The 13,259-nt window shown below is 41.2% G+C and overlaps 1 pseudogene; it reads left to right on the top strand.

Moving 5' to 3' along the window:
• Nucleotides 1–6,716: 6,716 nt before the first annotated feature.
• On the top strand, nucleotides 6,717–12,878 carry LOC109702676 (arginine/serine-rich coiled-coil protein 2-like; annotated as a pseudogene).
• Nucleotides 12,879–13,259: the final 381 nt, after the last annotated feature.

The raw sequence follows: 13,259 nt of genomic DNA, 5'->3' as shown, positions 1-13,259 counted from the left end.
CAGCAAAATCAGGGGGCTCCAAATTATAATAATCCTGAGTAGAGATGTTCTTTGAGATGTCACCCTCAGAGTGGATAATCACTGAAACCAATTGTCTTACAATAGAGCATAAAAGCAATATGGAATATTAGTGAATGAGTGCAAAAGGACCATAAGAAAGCTCCACAGAGCAGTGTAGAGAAAACTAAGCTTGAGAATTCCACTCTTCTCCAGAGCAGCTCTGCTGTCATATGTTTTATTTCCTGGCCTTATGTGTCTGGTATTGTTTAGGGAAGAAAGGAATCACTACAGTCATAATGGAAAACAGTTTGAGGTGTGTAAATTCTAGCCATGTATCCTAGAGTAATCCACACATGTATGCCCCAGCATGTGTGTATACAGATAGCCACAACACCCTGGTCCATAATGGGTCCAAGCCAGAAGCAGCCTGACTGTCCTCCCATTGTACCATGGATCAACACATGGTGGCAAATTCATACAATAGAAAACTACACATCCTGAACATTCTTAATCCAGAGGTTTGTGCCACAGTGTAGACAAATCTTGCAAACACAATGTTGAATGAAAAAGGCAAGACATGAAAGAACACAGAGAATTATTCCACTTATGTAAAGTTGAAAAACAGACAAAAAGAAGCTATATTGTCTGAAGATGCACATATAAGTAATAAAGCTAGGAAGAAAAGCAAGGAAATGATTATCACAAAAGTCTGAAGGATACTTTTTTTGGCAGACTCAGGTAGGAAGTAGGGGAAACTTCTAGGGTACTGGTAATGTTTGGTTTCTCAGCCTTAATGTTTTTTTATAAAACATAAAAAATATTGTGAATATTTTATCTTTCTTTTCATAATTGCAAAAATAAAAACAAAACAAAACAAAAAAAAACCCCACCACTCCCAAAACAGTAAAGTTTGAAAAACTACTGCTTCAATCCAACTTCTTCATGTTAAATATAAGGAACGGAGGCCAGGGAGATTAGGAAGATTACCCATGTCTCCTGTTGCCCGGATGGGTGGCTCCTGGGAGTGGCTCTGGTCTCCTCAAAATTGAGTGCCTGGTGAGGCAAGGCCAAATGGAAGTTCTATAAACAATGCCCTTGCCAATATTTCACTCTGGTAGTTCCCGAAACACTTTCCCAAGCTTCTGTGCTGTTCTTTTCTCTCCCTTCCAGGTAAAGGAAAGGTGTAGATAAGGGACAGTATTTTCTTTCAGTGGGTCTTTTTAGGTGATCTAAGTTCTGGAAGCTTAAGGGCCAGTCATTGTCCAATTAGGCTCTTCTATGGCATGTACAAACTGAGACATTTCTCCAAGTCAATGGCATTCCTGGATTTTGAGAATCTAAAGAAATTGAAGAAAACCAAGAAATCCAGAAGCAAAAACCTAGAGAAGTGAATAAGGAATAGCAGCAAAAACCCAAAAGTGTTGCTAATTTGTTTGCTGTTTGTTTTAGACCGTTACCCAAGCAAGAAATTTTAGGGCAGAGCTTGACCTTACAACAGAAATCTCAACACAGGCCTCTACAGTGATTACCAACCCCATCAACCCTACCAGTCAGAGCAATACATATTACAACAAATCTTCAGGACAACAAAAGAACCCCTATCATCTCTGAGTGTTCAGGGTAATGGAATTTAAGCTACCCCCAGCATTCACATCATTTCCCTAAAACACTGTCTTGATTGCAAAAATTCATCAAGGAATCATCATTCCAGGTCCAAAAATTTCAGATATGGAATGGTAAAGGTAGAAAACTAAAGCTATGTCCCCTAAGTGAGAAGTCCTAAGATAAATCTCCTAAAAATGGAATTACAGATGGAACCAAAAAAGCTAAGGTAGCCCACACCACCTAGCAGAAGGAAAGTGCAGAAGGGAAGAGCAAGTAAAAATGTAAGCAGCAAAAACATATTATGTCTGAAAATATGAAGAAAGAAGTATCATTTCTAGAAGAACTGGCCATGGAAAAAATGCTTTTGTCAGAAGCATGGCAATATCTCCAACCTCTCACCATACCTGTGGAAAGACAATGTAACCAAAAGCATAGAAAGAAGCCAAAATCTTCTGCCATGTGCACATATGCCATTATCAAATAAAGCAAAACAGGAGGGGTGATTGTTAGTTTTCCTCTTTGAAAAGACCCCATGCACAAGGATTTGATTTGCCTCTTGCTGTGCACCTTCAATGGATGATCTCATTTAGTTAAAATTTACTTCTTTAGGAATCACTTCCTAGGGAATTTGCTCTCTGGTTCTTTTGCTGTACCCCACCCATTCTTTAGAGTGCTGCCAGCTGAGAAGCCAAGTGAAACTCTCCTGTCTTTGAATTCCTAGAGCCTTAGCTGTGTGCATCACTCATTCTAACCCAACACACAGAGCAATGCATAGTGGCCTACCTGTTTCCCAAGTGTGCATGGGGTTTCACCAGCTGGGTTCTGAGGTCATGGGAGACAGAGACATCTTGTGTGTTTTCTTATCCATTCCCAATTACAGTGCCAAACTCATACTAGGTGCTCAAACCTACTATGCCCCACGTCGCCTTCCCCTCCATAGCTCAGTATCATCACCCAGAAATAAATGACCTCAGTGCTAAGGCACTACCCAACATGGCGGCCATGGCTTCTGCCTCCAACTACTTCAGTGTCTTCTATTTTTCTATTTTACTTTAGGTAAAACAGTAGACAGAGGCTAAAAGCACCTTCAGGTCAGTGAGTGCTCGCTTAATGGAAAATGGTCACTCTCAACAGTAGAATACAGGTCAAATCACCACTAAACTTTGACATACCATGATGGTAACAAAGGTCAAAGCCACCCTGAGAAGTAAAAAAAAAGGAAGAATTATTCTGAATAATGAATGCAGGTACTAGATTGATACTTTCATTGTCATTTGGAATTAGGCTGTCAAAGCATTCACAACCCCTGGTTCTGTTATTATGTGATAGTAATCCCTAAAAAAGTAATCCCTGTTTAATCAAAATTACAATATTAAAATAGTTTCAATGAAAGGTAAAAGAGACTGAGGTTAGGATTAGAGCTTCAGACATGAAAACCAACAACAGAGGACTTTCACAGTTACATGTTGTTGTCATAACCCCGAATGTATATGTCCATTAATCAAAAACAATAAGAAAAACCCCAAGCATTTCAATCCATACACTCAGGAAACCCATAGACTTCTCCACCTCCTTTGGCTTTTATTTTGGGAATTCTGCTTATTGAGCCCCAATATTAAACCAAGAGTAAAAGAATGTAAACCAAACTCCAGAGCAGCTCACCAAGAAAACACATGGAACATCTTCCTGTGCTTTGCAGGACCCTAACTTTTCCTCAGTCGCTTACTATAACCAAAAGCAATCATAAAATGCAAATATGCTCCTTAATTAATAGAACGCTTCACCATTATGAAAACTCTCATTGTAGGAAAAAATGACTGACCTCCAGACTCAAAATTTACTTTGGGCTTTTCACATCAATCACTGACTTCCTGGAACCATATTAGTAGTCCCTCCAGATTCAGTTTCTTCCCAAATTTCAATAAAATTGTTATTGCATAATAGACAAAACCAATTAAAAAACTGTTAGAAATGGCCAGTGACATCTCCTTAAGCTATAGATACCTTTCCATAGGAAGAGTGACTCAGGAGGTTAGACTCAGGGGCCTGTGGCTATACATACCTTTAAGGCAGCTCTACACGACACATGGGAATAGCAGCCACCTGAGAGAGCTGACAATGAAAATCTAGTAAAATAATAAGTCATCTGGATCATCTTCTGAAGCAAGTACTAAATTCATCCTAACTGAGTGGTGAGAAGAATTACATTCATGTCACCAGTAAAGGCCATTAATTCCCCTCATCATTGACATATTGGTCTGAGCTTATTTGGGATTTTTTGGCTGAAAAGCTTCACAGAAGATCTTCCTATTGACTTATTCTCATAACTCTGAAGCCCTGAGAAAGTCAAACCTCCTGTATTATTATCATTACCACAATGCTAAGTGCTCTAAGTGGATAATACAATCCATCCTCACATTTCCAGGCAGCTTTCTGTAGCAGCATCTCATGGTGAGAAAACCAAGGTTTAGGAAGCTTAAATATTGCTATAGTCTAAATGTTGGTGTCCTCATGAAATTCATATATTGAGACTAAAAACCAAAAATCTACCTTAAAAATATGGTAGATTAAAAGATGGAGCCTTTGAGAAGTATAGAAACATAGCCCTCATGAATGGGATTAGCTCTCGCATAAAAGCAACTTTGAAGTGGAAAGAGCCAACCCTCATCAGACACCAAATCTGCTGGTACCTTGATCTTGGATTTTTCAGTCTCAGAACTAAAGGCAATAAATTTCTGTCATTTATTAATTATGTAGTCTAAGGTATTTTGTTAGAGCAACCCAAATGAACTAAGACAAGTGTCTGGCTTAAGAACATGTGCCTGGTAAACAGTGAAATCAGACAAATCTAAGCTACAAGCTTAACCAGTAGCCTACCTATGACTTCAGCCACAGTCTGGCAGATAGTTCCAGAAATCTCAGGTTGATTTCCTTTTTCTTTTTTGCCTTAGGCCCTCCTTTGAAGATACAGGAGCCCACACAGTCCACATTCAAGCCAGCTCAGAAGTCCTCAACCAGTGGGGCATAATCATTTGTGGAGAAATCCTAGCCCCCATCCCATTGAAGGACAATCCTGGAGACATGCCATATGCTTCCCAGAAGAATTGCATAACTCAGGTCCCCTTGCCGGCAGCATCAGCCTGGATAATAGACTTTCATGTTGTCTTTTTCTCCTTCCTACCATACTCATCTCATTCCCTTATTTGTGCTTTTTGGGTTCATCCCTAAATAAACCATGTGTACTTCAGGCTTGCTTCAGAGAAACCAAACTAAGACATTCACTTTTGTGGCTTGATGAACTCAGTATTTTCTTATGTCTCCTTCCCAATCTATAATTCAGCAATTTCTACATCACACACAAATTTTCAATAATCTTCCACTTATTTAGGCATCAATGACGTCCATCAAAGTATACTTTTCAAAGGAACTACTGCTGTTTTAGAATGAAAATAACAACTTGAGACAGTTCTCCTGTGTTGCAATTTACTTGAAAGTTCTAGGGTGTGTGGGCTGCTGGATCTGCTTTTCCAACTAGCAGAGGAGTGACTGCTTGTCTATGAAGGCTCATTCTACTTTAGCAGTCTATGAAGAAACTTGGCGTGACCCTGAATTAAATTACCTAGAAGCACGGTCTGCTACTCTTATTACCGTTTGGCTGTGTTTATATCCATCCCAGACAGATTTTTGTTCTTTTTTCTTTTGTTTTTTTCTTTTGGCCATACTGGAGTTTGAACTCAGGGCCTCATGCTTGCTAGGCAGGTGCTCTACCACTTTAAGCCACATCTCAGCCTCAGTCCAGACAGGTCTTGAAGAACAATTGACAGATTCTTTTCTTCCAAGTAAAATTCTCTAAGGCCAACCCCTTTCCAATAATATTATCCTATGGGCATTCTGAATGACCTCTGAAATGTCAAAACCTCTGGGGAAATGTCAACAGGTAGGGAGACGCAAGTTTCATTTGGTCCAAACCTGTCTTTTCACAGATGAGTAAAGTGAACGTCACAGAGCACTGCTGAGTCCTGCACATTCCCCACAGTAAGAGCCTGAAGGAGAGTCCAGCCTCCCATCCTCATTGCCTCCTCCAGGATTGTTAGTGATGCTAAGAATCCATCAATGTGGTAGGACACCTTTTGCAAATATACCAAGATTTCTACTCTGTCTGTGTGAATAGTAATGAAAACACATTGTGCAGTCAGTGGCAGAGACAATAGAGAGCTGAAAGAGATTCTGGTGGAAAGTTGTTCACTGTTAGGTGTCACTAATCAGAAACTAAGAATTTCTATTTAAGAGTTGGCATGTTGCTATTTTAAATTTTACCTTCCTCCCAATATTTTATTTTTCATTATGTTAAGTGTCCCAAATATATTATATACATATATATACGTACATAAGTAAAAATATGTACATATAATATATATATACCCTATGTCATAGGTATAATTATCACGCCCTTTAACCCTAATGTATGCACTATAAAGTCAGAGTAATAAGATAAAATTTTTAAAACACATAAAGATTATAAACATTTTATTACAGGTCTGTGATATTAATGTTACTTTGGCTTAAGAGCAATTTTCAGTACAGTGATCATTATTGAGAAAGTTGGTTATTTATTTGTTTTTTATTTGTGGTAAAATATACATCGCATAAAATTTACCACCTTGACCATTTTAATTATACACTTCTGAAGTGGTTAGTGTTTTCATGTTGTTCTTCAACCTAACTCCAAAACTTTCTCATCTTGCAAACCTGAAACTTCTATACCAATTAACAACCCTCTCTTTCTCCCTCTCCCAGCCTTTGACAACCACCATTCCACCTTATGTTTTCATGACGTTCACTATTCTAAGTACCTTATGTAAGTGAAATCATACAGTATTTGTCTTTGATAAGTGTTCCCCAAGGGTTCATGTGTTAAAGGCTTTGCCACCATTCTGTGGTGCTATTGGGAGGTGGTAGAACCTTTAAGAAGTGGGCCTTAGTGGGAGAAAGTTGGGTCACTGGGGGTGTGCCCTTGAAGGGGATATTGATATCCCAGCTCCTTCGTCCCTCTCTTTGCTTCTTGGCTGCCATTGGGGTGAACAGCTTCTTCTACCACACATTCCCAAGACATGCTGCCTTACTATAAGTCCAGAAGCAAAGGGCCAACTGACAAAGCTAAGAAACCTCCAAAACGGTAAGCTAAAATAAGCCTTCCCTCTGTTTTTAAATTGATTTATCCCAGGTCTTTGTTATAGCAATGGGAAGCTGACTAACATAGTCCTCGAGGTTCATCCATGTTAGAGAATATGCTAGAATTTATTCCTTCTTCAGGCTAAATAATATACCACTGTAGTATTTACCATGCTTTGTTTATTCATTCATGCATCCATGCTTCTGCCTCTTGGTTATTATGAATAACGTTGTATAAATATGAGTGTGTTAACAAGCTGCTTTTAATTACAATAAATTGATTATATCCTGTAGTGTTCCTTCTAGCTCATAGTCTTGCATTCCTGTTCTCAAGGAAAGTTAACTTCAACTCCTCCTGTTCAGTTATCCATATTAGAATAAGTATGCCCAACCTGTTGGCCAACAGTCATGACCAAGTAAAGCTATTCATCTCACAGCGAAGAAGAAAAGGCAGTGTGACTAGGAAGAAATGGGCTGAGCAGAGGACTGGACCCACAATACTCATCTTCTGAAGTGGTGACCAAGTTCGTCAGGGAGGCAGCATAAGGAGTGATTGTGTATGTGGGGACTGGGAACAGAGTGCCAGCTCCAGCCTTACCCAGCTGTGTGACCTTGAGAAAATTACTTCTTAACTTCTCCAGGCCTAAGTTCCTAAACTCTAGAAGCATGATATAATAGTACTGAGGTAAAATGATTTAGCCTAATATCTAACTTATAGTTGGTGCTCAATAATGATCAGCCTTTAATCTGTGGTTATAGATCATCATACCAATTCCTTCAATTCATAGACAAGGGCCAGGAAGATAAAAGATTACCTACTCCTTCCTTCAGGACCACAAAGAGCTGCACTGTGTGTGTGTGCAAAGACCCCTCATCTGGAATGAAAACCCTTGTGATCAGAGCTTTTTAACCATAAGAGTCTGGTTTACCTCAAAACTCTGATTAAAAAAGACAACACATCACTTAACCTAAGTTTGACCCTCAGAATCCACAAGCTTAAAAAGAAAAGCTAAAAAACAAGAACTGAAAATGTTTAAAAAAAATAACTGAGCAAAACCAAGTAAACAGCATATACACACCTTTAGGCTAAGGAAATCCCTCACCTTGTGTGCTTAAATCCTGTTGAAAATACATTTGGTTTGCTTTTGCTTTTGCATCAAATGTGTGTCATCACAGCCCTCAGCCCAAGATTGCCACAATTCAAGTAACAATCTATGCTTTCCTTGGCCTGGTCACGGGCTGTACCAGGCTTCTCCCACCTCAGCATTTCTGCCTTTGCAATTCTGATTTATCAGAGTGTAACACATTTGGGCTGTTTATTGGACAACAGTCCAAGGCTTTAGGGCAGCTTGGGGGCCACAGCTGGATAAAAATTCATCTCTTTCAGCCTGTCAGCCAAGCCCTTTCCCCTCAACCACTGAGCTGCTGATAGCAGCCCCTATCCTCTAGAGGAGCTTCTGGGTTCTGGGGTGTTCTCTGGCCCCCAGCCTACAATACATTTCAAATAAGTAGTGTGCTTCCCCTAGCTTTCAGGAACAACTATCTGGCTCTTCTTTGATCAGATTAGCCTTCAATATCCAGGGTTCACGATGCAAAGCTGCATTAATGATCTATTTCCTTTTCAGATACAAATATTCTATGTTCAATTTCATTTGATTTTCTGGTTGGGAAGAGACTGGCTAATTCTAATTCCAGATGCAGCCAGAAGCCTTCAACAGGCAGCCTACTGGATCTAGAGCTAGATCTCCTCCATCTGGCCTGCCCACCTCAGGAGGCAAAATTCCTCCATTCTAATAAAGCCGAGGCAAGGTACCAAGGAACTAAGGACCACCTCTATAGCATAGAGCTGGCAAAAACTATGCATCCTGACCTGCCGGGCCTTTCCTCCAGAAACCCCATTCACCGTGAGGAAAGTGTAAACTACCCCCTGCTCCCACTTTTCCTCCTGACCACCCTCGCGTTTCTCATGTGGCCCTCACGATGTGCCCATGGCTTCTGTGGCTGCACCTGGTAAAGTGTCTCATCAATAAACCCAGAACATCAGGCCACCCTGCTTTGCTCCTATTCTTAGAACCTTAGCCCAAGAACTACCCAACACATGAGTGGTAGCAATACTGGCTGGGTATTAGAATCCCTAGAGCACTTTTAGTAAAACTGTGGACATCTGGATATCACCCTGGGCCAGAGCTCCCCCTCTGAGGATGGAGTACAGAGATCAGCTGTTCTTAGGAAATTGCCACGTAATTGTGATGAATAGTGAGGGCTGGCCCTGTGCAAGCCATGTTCAACACAAATTACTACAGAATCCCTCAATGCTCTCCAAGGCATCCACTAAGAAGTGGCCCCAGCCAGGCATGGTAGCACATATCTGTAATCCTAGCACTTGGGAGGCTGAGGCTGTAGGATCACGTTTGAGTCCAGCTTGGGCTACAAAGTGGGACTCTGTCTAAAAACAAGAAGCAAAGTGAGCCCACTTTGCCACTAAAAGGGAGAAGTTCCTTCCTCTGCTCATCTGGAACTCATCCCTGTAGGACTCACTCAACCTGGGATCACTGAGGGCCTGACCTATACTTCAGCCAGCATGGCACTCAGAGTGTGCATCTTATCTGGTCCTGCTCTGCGTCTAGTCTTGGTAGTGACCACACCAACACAATTCCACTTCTCTGCACAGTAAGTGAAATCAGAGAGAACCCTGGTACAGCTACAGTTCTATAGAAAGTCTCAGGGGCCACCAGCAGGGTTCTGCACAAGCAGCAGGGCCAGAAAACATGAGATGGTCAAGACCATCATCAAGGAAAGATGAAGGAGGCAGACAATGCTAGAGGATTCAAAGATCAGGCTGGAAGCAGATCAGACAGGAGGCCCTCTCAGGATAATTAACGTGGCAGAAAAAGAAGGGAAAAAGAATGAACAGAGAAGTATGTGCCGTGTTAAAAAGCAGTGTGGCTGCTGGTAAACTGCCTGGACTGAACTCTGGTTCTGATCCATGTTTAGGGCAAGGAAAAAAAAAACTCTAAGCCTCAATTTTCTTATCTATCAAATGGGAATAATATTCCCCTACTCACAGGGTTATTATGAGAATTGAATGACAGTGAGGACCAGCACAGCAGCTCATACCAAATCAAACATTAACAATATTATTATAAGACAGAGGCAGTTCCAAGGATCCAAGATGAACTAGTCAAAGGGAAATCAGGCATGTAAAAAGCCAGTTACAAGACAGAGACGGCTCTGTGGCTGGGTTGAGAACACAGGCACAATCTGATGGCCATGGACTGGAACTCTTGGTCCTAGTTTCTTTGTAGAAGCAAGGTTGGCCTCCAGTCCTGAACAGACTGAGCAGCAGTGGCCTTAGCTGTAAACGTCGAAGGAAGCCAAGCTGTCATTACACTGATTGGCTTGGTTCAGATGCACGGCTGGGCATCACTCCCTGCAATGCTCCTCTCCAGCCACAGACCCTTCCCCAAGGGTCCTAACCTTTAGGAAAATTACTGGAACTTTCCAGTTTTAGGCTGTTGCCCTCACCTGTGTAGTAAACTACCTTTTCTTCTCTGTTTTGCTCAATCTCCCCAAGTCTTCATTCTAGACCCCTCAAGCAGGCAGTTTCACAGTCCACAGAATCCAAAAGAAGGCTTTCTTCCCTATTCTTCCTCCCTCTTACCTCACCCAGTCGCAAACCCTGCTCTACTCCCCTCCCCCGAACTAGCCAAGGTCCTCTCATGCTCCATCTCCATCATATAAAGCCTTCATTTAGAAATTATCATCCATATTTTCACATTAGTAACACCCTTCCTCTTCCCTGGAAAGTTCCCATTAGCTTTTCCTTAACTACTCAAACTACAGTAAGAATTTACATTAACATTTTAACACAGCACCCTCTGTCCTAGCTCTTCTGTTCACTGCTATCAAAGAGGAAAGGAAGTCTTTTCCATACTTCAAAAACCAACTCCCAGGGTGGACATATTTGTTTCTGGGCACCCACCCCCACACACACACTGCCTGGGAAGCCAATCAATTGGACTAGTTCACCTGGTAAGACTCAGCCAGGCTTCTCAGTGCACCAAAGAAAACACTTGAGGTCTGCTTCCAACACACACTGATAGGACTATATTTTTCTAGTACCAGAACCTGAATTTTAACCCTGTGCAGCATTTCACAAACTCAATAAGAAACCTGTCATACAGGGGGCAATGGAGAGCTCCTGGATGGAGCTGTTCAAGAGCACTCAAGTGGTTGAAGATCTACAGGCCCAAGGTAGAGATGGCAGCCAAGAGATTGCCACTCAGAAGAAATGCTGCCATCCATGCCAGTGTTAGCCTCTGCACTCATGCAGAGGAACTAAGGGGAAATCTTGGAATAATGATAAGTGATTAGCTGAACTCTTCCAACCAATATTGGGAGGATATTGGCTTTTTTTTTTAGAGACACCAATTCATAGACTATTTTTAAAGCAAGCAGGAATAATTTGTACAACTGTCTTATCTTACAGATGAAGAAACTGAGGTCTTAAGAAATAAATGGACCCACCAGGCTTCATGAGAGCTGAACAGGAACCTGCTTCTCTCTTTCCGCACTTTTTTCATTATACAACACTGTTCTGTAAACAGCTTCATCTTGACTCTTTACAAAATGCAATTTTAAAATGTAAGCCTTTGATCAGAGACTGAAATGGAACACAACACTGAAACTTTCCTTGAAACGCATTTGAAATGCCAAGTAGTTTTACAGGTAACCTACATGCCTGAATTGTTTTTGAAAGTGAGAAAGTACTAAGACTCACGCCAGCGATTTGGTCTACAGTGAAGCTTGGGTTGGCCCGCGCAACTGAACCTCAGCGGCTGGGACTGCACTATGGCGACTCGTGATACAGACGAGCTAGATGGATAGCCCCAGAAAAGGCATCCCCAGGCAGAGATAAGAAAAAAGAGCAGTCAGATGTATCTGTTTCTCCTAGAGCCTCAAAATATCATTATTCAAGATCATGATCAAGGTCAAGAGCAGGAAAACGGAAGTCAAATAATGCAGGAAGAAAGCACAGGAGCCGGAGCAGAAGCAAAGAGGCAAGAAGACATGAATCCAAAGACAAATCCTCTAAGAAACACAAGTCTGAGGAGCATAATGACAAAGAACATTCCTCTGATAAAGGAAGAGAGCGACTGAATTTATCTGAGAATGGTGAGGACAGACACAAACGGAAAGACAGAACGTTATCATGAGGCAGAAGTCACTCCAGATCTAGGACCCGTGACAGGCGCCATCGTAGTGGAAGGAGGAAGCAGAAGTCTCGATCCAGAAGCAGAGAAAGAAAGAGATGGATCAGATTTTGTTCCCATTCAAGATCAAGACACAGACATAGGACTAGATGCAGGAGTAGGATGAGGAGTTTAAGTCGAGATAGAAAGAAGAGAATGGAAAAACCAAGAAGAGTTCGCAGAAGCTGAAGCCAGACTCCTAGCCCCCCTTCCTTCAGAGGCAGAAACACAGAGATGGATGCACAGGAAGCTTTAGCTAGGAGATTGGGAAGGCCAAAGAAGTTACAAGAGCAGCAAGAAGAGGAAATGTTTGAAAAACAAAAACAGCAAGAAATAGCTGCCACTGCTGCAGCCACTGGGGGTTCTGTTCTCAACGTTGCTGCCCTGTTGGCTTCAGGAACAGAAGTGACTCCTCAGATAGCAATGGCAGCTCAAATGGCAGTCCTGCAAGCTAAAGCATTGGCAGGACAAGAATAGCTGTGCCCAGCTACTGTAACCAAGCAGCTGTGAATCCGATGAAGTTTGCTAAACAGGAGAAAAAAAGGAAAATGCTTTGGCACGACAAAAAAAAAAAAGGGGTGGGGGGACAAATCCCAGTCTGCTGAAATATGGGAGAAATTGAATTTTGGAAACAAGGACCAAAATGTCAAATTTAGGAAATTAATGGGAATTAAGAGTGAAGATGAAGCTGGATGTAGCTCAGTTGATGAAGAAAGTTACAAGACTTTGAAGCAGCAAGAAGAAGTATTTAGAAATCTTGATGCTCAGTATGAAATGGCCAGATCACAAACCCACACACGAAGAGGTGTGGGTTTCACATCTTCAATGAGAGGAATGGATGAAGTTTGAAAAAGATCACTTTCAAAGTCTGGGACTTTATAGACTTGTTCTGATGTCAGGTCCTTGTTCACCAAACAGCTAGCATCTAGCTTGCATGGGTGTTTCATTGACTTTAGTTTATTGAAAAACACGATTTTTGTAAATATCAAATCAGTGATACTGGTGTTAGTTTTGTAATCAGGTTAAACCCATTTCCGTTAAACCTGACAGGACTGTGAAAGGACAATATTTTTTAGTTCATGAATTCTACTTTTCAAATATATTAAAGCTGCAGTGGGATAAAAATCTCATACATAGATTTTTTCATGTCCACTGTCTTGTGTACTTTTGTACTTAACCTTGTACAGTTATTTTCATCTCTTGAAACATAAAGAAATGCTACTTAGATGT

This window comes from Castor canadensis, chromosome 6 (genome assembly GCF_047511655.1).
Source record: "Castor canadensis chromosome 6, mCasCan1.hap1v2, whole genome shotgun sequence".
In the NCBI taxonomy this organism is placed as follows: Eukaryota; Metazoa; Chordata; class Mammalia; order Rodentia; family Castoridae; genus Castor; species Castor canadensis.
Note: the sequence above shows the minus strand (reverse complement) of the source record. Positions and strands in the feature narration are given on the sequence as shown.